The sequence below is a fragment of the Pecten maximus genome, chromosome 4 (assembly GCF_902652985.1).
Source record: "Pecten maximus chromosome 4, xPecMax1.1, whole genome shotgun sequence".
NCBI classification, from domain to species: Eukaryota; Metazoa; Mollusca; class Bivalvia; order Pectinida; family Pectinidae; genus Pecten; species Pecten maximus.
This window is the reverse complement of record NC_047018.1, coordinates 26,962,856-26,978,271: the sequence shown is the minus strand read 5'-3', so window position 1 is coordinate 26,978,271 and position 15,416 is coordinate 26,962,856.

Genomic DNA, 15,416 nt, shown 5'->3' with positions numbered 1-15,416 from the left:
TATCTCTTTATTTTGGGTCATACTTTGCTGTAAATCACACTCTTTAGAAAATAAAGTCATTTGACCATATTAAATGATCTTTTTAACTTCAAAGTAATAATATCCAATTATTTATTTATGTTACTAAAAATAGACAATCTGGCAAGTTGACCTTTGAATGACAAATTTACCGGTCCCAGAATTTTTCGAAAATTTACATAATGAACCAGCTAGTCACAAAACATGTTTTGTGCGCAAGACAATTTTTGTTGCATATTCATTGCGTATATTTTCAAATCTATTTCAAGTGTTAATTCTAAGGGTCTTACAAATAGCATCTGGTTTTAGTCAAATTGGTTCGCGGCCAAAATTATATCGTTCGCGCGTGAAAGAGGTCATTTCTCTATGATTTCTGGATAGCTGTACAAGCTTAAATTGCTATTTTCTTTGACATAATGTTAAATTTTCATTACTCCTTTCCTATACCAATCCCTATTAGAAATTCTCTTATTTTCTATTGTTCTAAACTATTGTACAAAATGTTTTTAAGTGCATTGCTATTTTCAGAACAATCTGTCTTAACTGTCTAAAATATCTTAATAGAACATCTTTCCAAAAACAATTTGTGCAAGTTTTTTGGCATTTCAAAATGTAATCCATACCGCAATTTTCTAAAAAAAATTCTTGCAAACAGCCGTTAAATTCAGAAACAAGTAAATATAATACAGTGTCTTCAGTAATATCATATATATTTCACTTGTGTGGCTTATATTTTGAATTTCTCACTCGTGTGAAAAATGTTTTTTTTTATAGAATGAATAATTTTCTATAGTTCACTGGTAAAATTGTAATAAAATGTACGTTTGTACTCTATGTACATGTGCATCATTGTGTATATAAAATGTATCTTATTATCCCCTCGCGACGAAAGTCGGGGAGGGGATATAGCGTTCCGTTCGTACGTAAGTTCACTTTTCTCAACGCTCTTGCGACTTCATTTTTTATCAGATTCTGACCAAACTTCATATATGGGTCCAGCTTGGGAATACCTCGAACGAGTTCGTGTTTCAGGGTGCCAAGGTCAAGGTTAAGGTCATCGTTACTATTTATAGAAAATATTTGTCAGCGTTGTTATTTATTCGCGAGTATTTAAACTGGCGAATGATAAGACTATCATGCATTGTACTATAGCAATACTTTGCGAGGTATATAATTTTGCGATTAAGTCTACTTGCGTATTCACGCGAAAATAAATCTCTCACGAAATATAAGTGTTTACAGTAGTATATTTGACACCTATAGTCTTCATGTGACTATATTGCATTCTGTATTTTTCTTGAATGGGACTCCATCCAAGAAAATAATCATGTACTATGCCAATTAAACCTTCTGAACAAAGGAAAATGCTTACATACGCATTTAGATACACATATAATTATAATAACTATCAGGAAATGAAGTTGCTAGTGTGATGCGTACAGCCAAGCATAAACATTACACAAGCAGGTGCTGACAAAGGTCCAGAATACACACGCTGGTATACGAAGACACCTGTCGAGTATATATCAGTAATAAATATCATGTATTTTATAGTCTTGTAAAACCGCAAATCAGTTAATGGTACTTAGATGTTTTTAAACAGATAGTCAACATCAGTATACACCTTTATGGTAAGAGTTACTGAAAGATATTTAATTCACTAAAAATTCGAAATCCGACACAGTCTTTTGTCAAAGTTTCTGTGTCAAGAGTATACATATTTTGGTACCAGTTTATATAGAAATCATAGCATCCAGAGACAACAAAATGGTAAGCGAAGACTTCCCGTGTTCAATATGCCAAGAGCTGTGTCTTGACAATTCAATTGTTTGCTCCATATGCTGTAATTGGGTACACTTTAGATGTGTTCCTTTGTGCAAGAAGCAGATCTAGATTAACGAATGGTCTACAACAAACATTGACTTTTCCTGCAGAACATGTGTTTTCAGAAGAGTTGATGAAAGATATATATAATGGGATGGTGTATGTGCGAGTGAGAGTATAATGATGAGTAAAGAATTAAGAATAATATCATCATTCTTATACACAAAGCTCGGGCTCGGTTGAGTTGTCTGCCCTTAGCACGGGCTCGGTGTAAACATGGCGAGTTCGGTGATCCATTACTAAAAAGTTCAAAATTTCCAATGAAATAAACCGAGATTTTTGTTGAAGTTGATATTTTTTAAACAAGTTATGTTTACTGGTTGCGTGCATGTATAAATACCACAAAAATAAAGCATGTATTTTAAATAATTTGCAAAAAACGTGAATAGTCACGCTTGAGTGCGGGATATAAGTGTAAAAGTTGAGGAAATTTATAAACTTTATTGAGTAGATTATATGGTGACTGTCTACTTACAAGTTACCACTGTATTGTTCGATATACCGGCTGTTTATACTATTCGGAATTAATAAGTAATTGACAGCGGAAGTGTTCCGAGTACATGTAATTTGGCGCGAATATTGCACGTGCGGTTGCCGCGGTTGTCTATATAAGCCGGTACACCTGTGTAGGTCGTCAGTCAGACGGAAAGTCTTTATTGGACTGTCTGGCTCAGCTCTCCATGACTCGTGTAGTCAGAATTAAAGTCTTGGCAAGACTGGTTTGGCTCTCTTTCAATTATAGGAATAGCTGTAGGTAGATTATGTAGGGTACTGCTAGATATAATTATGTTAGGGTATAGAGAATAGAATAGCTTACCAGTCACAGTCATTAGGGGCAGGTTTCATGTCGGTCATGTAGTCGTCAGTATATTTCGACTCTGAATTGTTTGTAGGTTTTTATTCCGTCGTCTATCATATAGGAGTATGGCCGTGTAGCCGTTAGTATTTTCTAGAACTAGGACCATATGGCCGAGAGTTCACTAGACACTACTGTCACGTTGTCAGAGTATGTGTGTTGGAGTGTATGACAAGAGTGGTATAATTTGTCTATATGTCTGTGTGTTTTACACAGTACTAGTGTTGTCTAATAAAACTACCTTAACTTAATATATCTGGAGTTTGTGTTTATTTGCCAGACTTCACGTACAAATTATGACTCAGAATGTAAGACCCTGACGGACCCAAGATCACCGAACCTGGGTATAAATATTTCATAAAAGGTGTCGGCTTGAGGTGAAAAGCCGATCCTTTTACACAAGAAATGACCCCCTGAAAAATGAAAATCGGCGATTTCAAGAGTAAATATTTATTTCCATGAAATTTTGCTGGCACGGTTAAGTGACAAACATCAACACAAACAAATGTAGAGAAAATGGGTGTAATCAGTCCATCCGTTAAGGAGAAAAGCGAAAATATCCAAAGCTCGGGCTCGGGTCAAAAGCTCGGGCTCGGCTCGGGATACAAGAAATGACCCCCACCAATTTTTGTTTTCATGGGGACCGTTTTCTACCTCCACACAGGAGTTTCCGCTCCATCCCGCCCGTCCATCTCTTACCAGTCGAGTCCCACTCCGTCCCTCTCTTATCTGTCGAGTCCCCCGCTCCGTTCAGCCCGTCCCTCTCTTATCTGTCGAGTCCCGCTCCGTCCCTCTCTTATCTGTCGAGTCCCGCTCCGTCCCTTTCTTATATGTCGAGTCCTGCCCGTTCCGCTCATTTTCGCTTCGTCCCTCTCTTATCTGTCGAGTCCCGCTCCGTCCCTCTCTTATCTGTCGAGTCCTGCCCGTTCCGCTCAGTCTCGCTCCGTCCCTCTCTTAAATCTGTCGAGCCCCGCACCGTCCCTCTCTTATCAGTCGAGTCCCGCTCCGCCCCTCTCTTATCTGTCGAGTCCCGCTCCGTCCCTCTCTTATCAGTCGAGTCCCGATCCGTCCCTGTCTTATATGTCGAGTCCCGCTCCGTCCCTCTCTTATCTGTCGAGTCCCGCTCCGTCCCTCTCTTATCTGTCGAGTTCCGCTCCGTCCGTCTTATTAACTTTTCTAATTTTTAATTTGTTTTACATAATTCAAATCATATGTTTGATTGCTTTCCGTCTTTCTTTTAGATACGCCCGAACCCTATTGCGAGCAGCAGCAGCGACATTAGGACCGCATTCTCGAGGACATAAACGGTATCCCGTCTCACTGACAGAATTTAAATCATTTATAGGAGTTATAATAAACATGGGAATGATTAAGAAGCCGTCCATCCATTCATATTGGTCGACAAAAGCAAGTCAACAAACACCATGGTTTCGTTCCATTATGTCCAGAAATCGGTTTCAAAACATTTGAAATACTTCCATATCGTCGACAATTCAAAGATACCGATGATACCTATAACCCATGTGACTTTAAACATTTTGTCCAACACGTGAACATGCTATTTAAACTTACCATCGACGAATCACTGATTAGTACGAAGAATAGAACTGAAATAACTCAGTATATTCCTTCGAAGCACTGCAAGTTCGGGGCCAAAGTTTGGATGTTAGTTGAGTTGGTAACTGGACATATATTGCATATGACGGTCTACCGGGGTCGCAGATATGATCCTGTTCCAGCTGGACAAACGCAGGGATCTTTTGTAGTATTTGAGTTATTGGAAGCGGCGGGATTGCTAAATAAAGGGTTTCATTTGATAACCAACAGGTTTTTTTCCTCAATAGATCTTGCAAGAAGACTTTTTCAAGTTGGTACGTATGAGGTTTTCTGATAGCATTCGGTTGATCTCTGCTGTTGGCACGTTACGAGCAAACAGCAGAGATCAACCGAATGCTATCAGAACACCTCATGTCAATGCTGGGCAATGTGTCTACATGGGAAAAGGGAATATATTATTGTGTGCATATAAAGAGCGACCAAACAGGAAAGCTGTCCGGCTTGTAACTAACTGCATAGCGGCGAGAAATGGTGTACGGAAACCAGAAATCGTAGAGTTCTACAACAAAAATATGGGCGGTGTAGACTTAAATGACATGCTTAATCTAACTTATGACGACAACCGCAAAACCCTGAAATTATGGAAAAAAATTGTGTTCAATGTCCTTCATAGGGTATTGTTAAATGCCTATATATATTATACTCAAAATACAGACCCTAATCAAAATCTGAGTAGGGCGGCCTTCATTCAGGATATCGTGGACATCCTTTGCAGTGAACAGTTAAGAGGGAAGGGAAACCGAACGACAACCGGCCGGAAGGTACCGCATGATACACCTCCCGCAACATCAGCAGAAGGAGTGTGTCGTTTGTTCGCGGGTCAAGGGTGTAGCGGGAGGTGCCGTGCAAGTACAGCATGGTCTAGGCGTCTCTACACGTAAAGGGCTTTTTCAATTCTGCGTCATGCCGTTCGGTCTCTGCAATGCGCCTGCCACGTTCGAGCGTCTAATGGAACGTGTGCTCGCTGGCCTGCATTATGAGATTTGTCTGATCTACTTGGATATTATCGTTGTTGGTAGCACCTTTGAGGACATGATTGAGAACCTTGAGAAAGTGTTTGATCGCCTGGAGGCTGCGGGACTAAAGCTCAAAGCCAAGAAGTGCACACTGTTTTCTAAGCGGGTCAAGTACCTAAGACACATCATTTCAGGAGAAGGGGTATCTACCGATCCCGAGAAGATAGTCAAAGTTAAAGATTGGCCCAGGCCTACGAATCTGACCGAAGTACAGTCCTTCCTTGGCTTATGCAGCTACTATCGACGATTTATTCAGGGATTTGCAGCGATTGCGAAACCGCTACATCGGCTCTCGGAGAAGGGCAGCAAGTTCAACTGGACAACGGAATGCAGTGACGCATTCAGCAACTTGAAGAACGCACTCATTAAAGCACCAATTCTCGCTTTACCAGACTTCGAGAAAATGTTCATTTTGGACACAGACGCAAGTGGATTTGCCTCTGGAGCAGTTCTATCCCAGGTTTTCAATGGAGAGGAACGACCAATTGCGTATGCCAGCAAAACATTCTCTAAAAGCGAGAGAAAGTATTGTGTTACCAAGCGAGAGTTGCTTGCGGTGGTACAGTATCTAAAACATTTCAGGCATTACTTGTATGGGCGAACCTTCATAGTTAGGACAGATCACAGCTCCCTCCGTTGGCTCACCAACTTTAAAGACCCAGAAGGGCAGCTCGCTCGGTGGATGGAGGTAATCAGTCAATATGATATGAAGGTGGAGCACCGCCCAGGTCCAAAGCATGGGAACGCGGACGCGTTGAGCAGATACCCATGCAAACAATGTGGCTGGACGAACAACCAGGAGAATGCCGCTTCTACCTTGAAGTGCACATCTGATACGACTGACGTTAAAATGGACGATGTCCATACGATGCTGCAGAGACAGCAGGAGAACAAAGACATTGAACTCGTGCGGAAGTGGTTAGAAATGGGTGAGAAGCCGTCCTATAAGGATATCACAGCACACAACTTCTTTGTGAAGTGTTTATGGAGTCAATGGGAATTGCTTTCTATACACCAAGACTTGCTATGTAGAGCTTGGACACCGCCAGGACAAAAGTACAGTATACAACAGATAGTTGTGCCCCTGACGGAGAGAAGAAACATTCTGGAAGGTCTACATGACAACCGCTCTGGTGCGCATCTTGGAGTTAGCAAAACCATGGCAAAAGTAAGACAGAAGTACTTTTGGCCGGGACTTCAAAGAGATGTACAAGCGTACATCGCTGGTTGTGCGACGTGCACCAAACGGAAAAATCCGTCGAAGACTAAAAAAGCCCCAATGCAAGTGGTACATTCAGGTATGCCCATGGAGAGGATTGCACTCGATATCATGACTGATTTACCAGAAACTGAGGACGGAAACAGACACATTCTAGTCATATCCGATTACTTCAGTAAATGGACAGAGGCATTTCCTATGCCAGACCTCAGGGCTGAAACCGTTGCTACCATTCTTGTTGAAGAGGTGATAAGTCGTTTCGGAGTTCCTACATACATCCACTCCGACCAAGGAGGACAGTTCGAAGGGAAGGTTTTCAAAGAAATGTGTGATTTGTTACAAATCACAAAAACGAGAACGACTCCCTACCATCCCCAATCAGATGGTATGGTGGAGCGTTTCAACAAAACCTTAGCCACTATGTTGAGCGCATATGTAGAGGATCATCACAGAGATTGGGACCAACACATTCCATATGTTATGATGGCGTATCGCTCATCAGCCCACGAGACTACAGGATGCTCGCCAAATTTGATGATGCTCGGGCGAGAGACGAGCACCCCGCTGGATATTGCGTATGAGCTTCCCAACCCACTGAAGAAACCATACAACACCATATGGGCATGGGAGTTACAGGAACGCTTGGAAGAAGCGCACACGCATGCGAGGAAACACATAGCTGGAGCAATTCAACGACAGAAGCGATATCATGATCGTTCTGTCTCATGGGGAAAGTTTAGAGCTGGCGACGAAGTGTTTGTGTATTTCCCTATCAAGAAGGTTGGAACCAGCAAGAAGTTCACTTCATTTTGGAGAGGTCCTTATCGAGTATTGAGAAAGGTCTCAGAAGTCTTATATGAAGTAGACTGTGGTCTCAGAGGAAAACCACAAGTCGTCCATTGTGACCGCATGCGTCCCCATACAAGACAGGTATTGCGGGGCGAGGAATTCAGCAGTAATCAGCATGAGGAAGAAGATCCCTCGGGTGAAGAGCAAGAGGATGTAGAAATTCCTGAAGATGAAGCAGTCAATACTGACGAAGAATCAAATGCGGAGTCAGAGGATGCGGTCCAAGACAAAGAATCCAGACCAGTTAGGTCTAGGAAGCGTCCTGGTAGATTCAAGGATCACTATGTCGAATTCAAGGGCTAGATGATCCATGCTACACGATGTAAATAAATGTAAATTAGTTTAATTCTGTTGTTCATTAATTATTGTCGAACTCGAGACGAGTATCATCGGAGACGTGGGTAGTGTAGCGAATCAAAGTTATACATGTTAGAAGGCTCAGATAGCCTTACCTTTATTGTTGTAACTGTAAATACTTCCGTGTTTGTCAATGTCAATTCGGAGCTTGATTAACTGTGATTTTTGAACCCTATTGTTACAAACGCTATGGGAACCACGATGGCGATTAATTAGAACGAGGCTTCTCGTTTAGAGCAAGACTTCATGTTCTGACAGGGTATAAAAGGCCGAGAAAATTCTCATTCAGGGGCCAGTTCTGAAGACGTGTTCTAGACGACCGGTTGTTACTACTAACAGCGGAGGCTTGGAGTGATACGTGCTAGTATCAGTCTTGGCTTGTGCGTCGCTCTTTTCGACCTGTGCAGGGTTTGGCGAGTGGCGCATGAGCGTACACAAGATGTACGTGTAGTAGGCTTTACACGTGTGTGTATACTGCGCAGCAGCCGTAGGGGTCTTGGCTAGTTAACACCAGCGTACACAGGACGCGGTGCGCAGTGACACAGTTGTCTCCAGGGCAATTAGTACGACCTGCTCGTGCGTAGTTAGGGTACACTACCGTGCGGAAAATAACGCACAAGCAATAAAAACATACTCTCTATATATGTTGTTAGGGCTCATGCGTCGGCTCATGCGTCGGCTCATGCGTATGTTTAGGGCCCATGTTTCATAGTATGGCAAGCCAAAGTGGAAAAAAGTCACTATTTATGGATATCCATAAATCATTTCGAATATCCATAAATCATTTTTGAATATCCATAAATGAATTATGGATATCCATAAATCATTTATGGATATCCATAATTCATTTATGGATATCCATAATTCGACTTATTATGGATATTTAAAAATGAATTATGGATATCCATAAATCGAACCACGGCTAGCAGGGTAGACAACTCTTGATTGTCAATATCGGAACTCCTCTGACTTTTTAGAAGTTATTTGTGTTTTTGTTTTAGTAATTTTAATCTAGATTTGAAATCGGTAATATGCACATTGTATGAGAGGTACTTTAAACGCACATAGAAATGAATATTGAATTGAAGAAAAATCATTCATGTCCTCTCTGTTTGACAGCGTATGAATCATAGTGTTCGTAGAGTGTAGAATGTACCTGTCGTTGGTGTACGTACGTAGATCTACAACATAAATTATAAACAAACTTTGTTTACATCTTGCATTGCAGTAGATGTACTAAATGATTTATGAACAAATTTTTGTACTTAAGATGTGGCATATCACGTACATAGAAATATGATCAGAGAACAGACTATATGGTCATTTATGTTTCATTATTTCAGACGTGGAACTTATATTATTTGTAGTAGGCCTGCACACGTCTGATTAGTATTCCCTTCGCCGACTGCAACTTATAGACCTAAGTGTAGTGACTATGTTGATCATGAAACAGTCAAACTTGATTTTAAACAGATGTTTATGTTCTTTTTGTGACTTTTGACATTGTTTTGCTCCGATAAGGTACAGGAAGTGCAGTAATCTCTGTAATTCAGGGGAGGTAACTCTAAGTACTTATGACTATATCAAATAATTTTTATAAAATTCATGAATATATATATTTGACATTCGCAAAATTTATCATAATTTCCTTTTTTTTATAGAAGACTTCAACATTTAATGAAACGATTCGTCATATTCTTTCACAGTTATATTACAAAATACTTGCAATAAAACGAAAAAAAAAATTATTAATTAAATAATGTCTAAATTGAACTAGAATATTTTATGAGACCATCCCCATTAAAACAGTGATTCCAGCTTTCAATAAATTTTTCGGTGGACTTATTTCTTATAATTTGAATTAATAAAGAAGGTCTGACTATATATATTTATAAAAAATGCCTATCAAATGATATATGTTATAACAAATTATTTCAGTTTGTTGTTCTTTTCTCTCTCTCTTGTGTAATGAACTGTGAGGTAGGGGAACTCGCTTTACGCTACATATCGTCAGACAAAACCAACAAACGTCTTTCCAGTTCCAAGTCTTTATATGAATCAAAATGTATCTCACAAACGAAAAGAATTACAACAAAGGGGAATAACTCGCATATAGAGTTGGATTATCTCCCCTAGATTGTACATTTATAAGATATCTAACAGACCAGTAACACCATATACATAACATGCCCCCCCTTAAAAAATTGAACCCTGTGAAATTAAGAACTGGTCATGAGATATCTGATTACATGACATGAAATGACAATGAAATACAGAAATCAAGAATTTTATACTATTAACTTAAATGCAACTATAAAAAAAAAAACGAGTAAATCTGTAAGAAAACCTCCCTCACACAACACCAAGTCTACATCATACCTATAGCTACCCTCCAGCTGCGCATTTCTGGAAGACAAATATAAGGATGCAGACTTAATAGACTGGGTAAAAGAACTTCACATACAAAAAAAACAAGTTATTAAGCTACATTTAAAATGATATTAATTTCAGTAATTTAACAAGAATTGTATTAAACTTTAGTAAATATTTATGACTTCTACAATATTCAAGAAATCAAAACTTAAGGCACATACAAATGTTAAGATACAACAATCATATAAAATACACTTTGTACCTATACAAGATGCTATATACAGTACACATGTATTCAACTATGAACACAAGAATGATTACATTTGATACAGTAGATCAAATGCAGATTATCATTCTGAAACCAATCAAGCTTGTCATTCAAAAATAAAATAATACCAGCAACATGCTAAATGGTATATCCTTTGTGGTAATACTAACTTTGTTATTTATATAATATATAAACTTTTAACTTGCAATATCACTATGCTGTGTACAATAATGTATTATACCATGTGATTTCAGTTATATAGTAAACCATGAAAACTATGTTAACAAAGCAAACAAAGAACGTCACTGCTATAGTATGAAAAACAAGTTCAAATATTGGTATGGAATCCAGACAAGTCCAGATACATGTATCTGTAGGTAGACCAGTGAAAAAAGTTGAAGTTGTCAGACTGGAACTGGAACCGAGATGAAATGTTAACAATGAAAAATTAACTGCAACAAGCCAATAACTGAATCCATTGAAATACCGTCAGCATTATCCCGGGGTCATGGTTAGACGTCAGGTACAATAATCAGGATACTGGATCGTTTAGATGTACGAATCAGGATAAAGGAATACTTTTCCTTGGACAAACGAAGTAAATCAAATGATATCGCGGACCGTAGTCACAATCAGATCCTCCACCTAGCATCATGTTGGTGACGTCATGGCACATTGTATGAAATATATAGACATCATAAACAGTGGAACACGGAGTTTCTTCCTCCATCAATATATATATCCGATATATCATAAATGTCACTAAGTGCTGTCAGTGGTATGATAGTGTGAATTCATCTAAGTCCACACATTCCCGCCAACTTAGCTCATGGCGTGAAATGTCTGATGTCTGGCCGACGAGCCGAGGCTGACTCGCCGGCCACACCGGCGAATATACAATAAAAAGTTACATAATAGTAGATGAACAAACCGGATTTAGATTCTCCACCATGTAATGAACTGTGAGGTAGGGGAACTCGCTTTACGCTACATATCGTCAGACAAAACCAACAAACGTCTTTCCAGTTCCAAGTCTTTATATGAATCAAAATGTATCTCACAAACGAAAAGAATTACAACAAAGGGGAATAACTCGCATATAGAGTTGGATTATCTCCCCTAGATTGTACATTTATAAGATATCTAACAGACCAGTAACACCATATACATAACACTTGTTTTTGTTTTGTTTCTATTTTTTAATAAAATGTCGTTAATCACACATTGGAATATTATCACAGGCATTAGGAGTAATGACTTGCGTCGGGGTATGATAACTTGAGATACAACATATGCTTTATATGATTAAAATCCTTATCACTTGAAACAAATTATCATTTTTATTTAAACGAGCAACTAATCGATTGATATGGACTTATGCTTACTTTCAATTTAATTATTCATTCGGTATTAAGCACGATGTAGAAGAAATAAGTTGTTCTTATTTAAACTGCAAAGGGTAGATTCCGATATATCAATATCGATATATCCATAATTATAAAAGTAAATATTCATAAATCAATTTATGTAAATCAATAAATAGGTATAAGGTGTTATTTCAATTCAACCTATAGATAACCCATCGAATTCAACATTAAAGTTATTTTCGGCGGTTTTTCTAGTCTACCAAATACACGTATATCCTAGAAGCCTTAAACCCGTGATTGAGTCGTCCTCGCTGTATACAGATTATTTAAGTATTGTTACTAACTTCTATTGCAGCAAGAGGAGACAAGAAACATGTAAGTAACTGGAAGCAGAATTTAGGGACTGGTTTGATCGTCTTATGTCTCACACACGGGCTATTTAAATGTTTATAATTTTCATCCTGTCATATGAAGAATTTTTATCGTATTTGCTTATATGCATCTATTACGGTGGTGCTAGAAGAAGCCTCGATTCAAAAAATGATTTACATATATGAGAGTACAATCAACTTATTATTAGCAATATAAAGAAAATATAGTTAATAATTCATGGTGCAAATTTATTAATATATGAAAACTTACCTGTGCCCAATACGTTGGATGACACTGATTTGCTAATTGCTCGGTGGATTGGCAAGGTGACCCTAACGGTGGTCAACTTTGCTGTACTACGAAAATTGGTGACACATATAATTATATGCATATGTATCTTTAATTTTCAATAGTTTGAATCATCCACAGTTTTTAACATGAACAGTTCGTGCCTTGTAGTTATTTATAAGTTACGTGTCTACCCATTGAAGTTAATCAAAAAGAAGCCAGTAAAAAGAAACGTACCTTGAATTATGGATATCCATAAATCGAATTATGGATATCCATAATTCGATTTATGGATATCCATAATTCGATTTATGGATATCCATAATTCGATTTTATTCATTATTCGAATTATGGATATCCATAAATTATGGATTTCATCAATTTGTAACTCATAAATCGAATTTTGTGTGATGTTTGATGAAATAACTAACATTGTCCAACATGAAAATGAAGGAACATATCATTTAGGTCAATTTTCTTTTCTTTGTAAACTGTAAAGCAGCGCCACCTTACAGGTTTTGCTGAGAATCCACAATTCTAACCATGTCACGCTTTCTTATCTAATCGAAGGGTTTTTGTTCTTTTTCTTATTCATTTTCCCCCGAATAAATCAATTTACAAGAAGGCGGATGGCAACTCCGTACAGTTGATTTAATATCTTGGTTTCTATATACGCCCCCATGTCACAGGTGACTCTTATATGTTGAAAGGTAACGGAAAAACGCTAAAATTTTAATGTTTATAGTGTCTCGTAATGTAGGACATTTTATTGTATTATATGTATGTGATTGGTGTACAATGTACTTCAATGTATTTAAAATGAATGACACTTAAATTTAATTTGATTTAAACATATTGTATTGCCTTTAAGCAACGGGATTGGGCATAAATTGTACAATGTACAACTTATTCAATTAAATACATCGTATTTCCTCTGTTAACAAATCTAATGACAATGGTATGAATGGATATATCAAACATGAAATTACAGGCGGATTAAAATCGTCAGTTGTATGGGAAAGTTGTTCAAAAGTACATCTATGCTAAATCAAATGCTACAGAAATATTCAGAGGATGTCAGCTTGATATGTGAAAACCGGTCCGGATTTCGTTTAAATTATTCGACAATTGATCATATTTGTCGTCAAGCTTGATTAATATGACCCAAATGATGGAAATCAAGTTATATTGTATATTTGTTGACTTTGAAAAAGCCTTCGATGGAGTGTGTTGGAACTTTTGAGCATAGCGAGGGAAGCAAGAGCTGCTTGCGAACGTTCGTAAGTTACGATTTTTGTGTGAAGTGCATAGTAATTCATAGTAATTCGTAAATATGACTTACGCAAAATTCGTTAATTACGAAGCTTTGAAACGATACCCAGATCGTTTTAAATATTCTAGGTGTCAATGGAAATTGTATCAAACAAACGACAAGCGTTTTAGATAATGTTAATGAAGAAATTTCTTTTCCTTATTAGTGTTTTGATTTGCGTTATTTCGTAATTATTTTCGCGTTATCAGGGTTTTTTTCCGCGTTATTTCGTGATTTTTTTTCGCGTTATTAGGTCTTTTTTCACGTTATAACGCAAACAAGCGGCTTTATTTCCTGAATAACGTGTTTTTTCCCCCGCGTTATAACATGTATATTTCATTTAATCGACACAAATAGGCTTTCGTATATAATATTACCATTTATATGTGAATTTTTTTAATGATGCGTTTTCAAGCTTAATAGGTTGGTAATCATTGAATCGAAAAACATGGTGGACCTGAACGAGACGGAGAAGTTTGTGCAATATTTCAGTGTTTAATGCAAGGAAATTAATAATAAGAAGTTATTCTATTAATCGGTTAAGTACTCACTTTTAAAAAATTGTATTTGGTTATCTGGTACGTACATCTTACATTGATTGCAGTTAAGTCCTAAGTCCCATATATAAAGCTCGAGATAACATTACCAATTGATAATTTTATGAATAAAATCTTCATTTTATATCGCGACATTCATTCTTGCACTTAACACTAAAATGAAACAAAAGCTTAGCTATAATACAGCTAAAATCCCGCTCAGGTCCATTCGATCCCCTCCAGATCCGCCGAATTGAGTAGAATCACCTTCATGTGCATGTTGTAACCAATGTGAAATCTCTTTTCATTACTTTTCCCATTGTCCAAACTACATGAATATTAGACGTGAAATGTTTGATAAGTTGTAACACCATCAGCCTACAGCCTAAACTTATTGTTTGGAAAAAAATAATTATCTTTACAATGAGTTTATTTTGCATATTCATAAATCGAATTATGGATATCCATATATCGAATTATGGATATCCATAAATCGAATTATGGATATCCATAAATCGAATTATGGATATCCATATATCGAATTATGGATATCCATAATCGAATTATGGATATCCATAAATCGAATTATGGATATCCATAAATCCATAAATCGAATAATAGTCCCTAGGGATGGGGAAATACCCCAATGCCTATATTTACAACAGGATTGTGTTTATTTCTTGATGCCCATGCAGCAATACTATAAATGGTTATAGGGTGGGGATGCCAATGTTTTTTTTAGAAGCTATAAGTCCCTAGGGGTAGGGATAGCCTTCAGGACCTATATTTAAAACGTATTGATTTAAAAAAATAAATGTATTTAATTACAAAAACATGTATATATTAATTGCATTTATATATTTATTTTGAATTGACTATCTTAAATCAAAGACTATTTAATAATCATTTTATCATTACTTGTATTAACAATAAAATTTCACAAATTTACAATGATCATATGTAACAATATAAATTACTGAATAATTGTGTTGCCAAACAGTTACCGCAGCGCTAGTTTAGAGAGTGATTTCATTTTTTTTTCAACAATTGTCTTTTGTTGTCGAAAATGATAAATTTCCCTAGA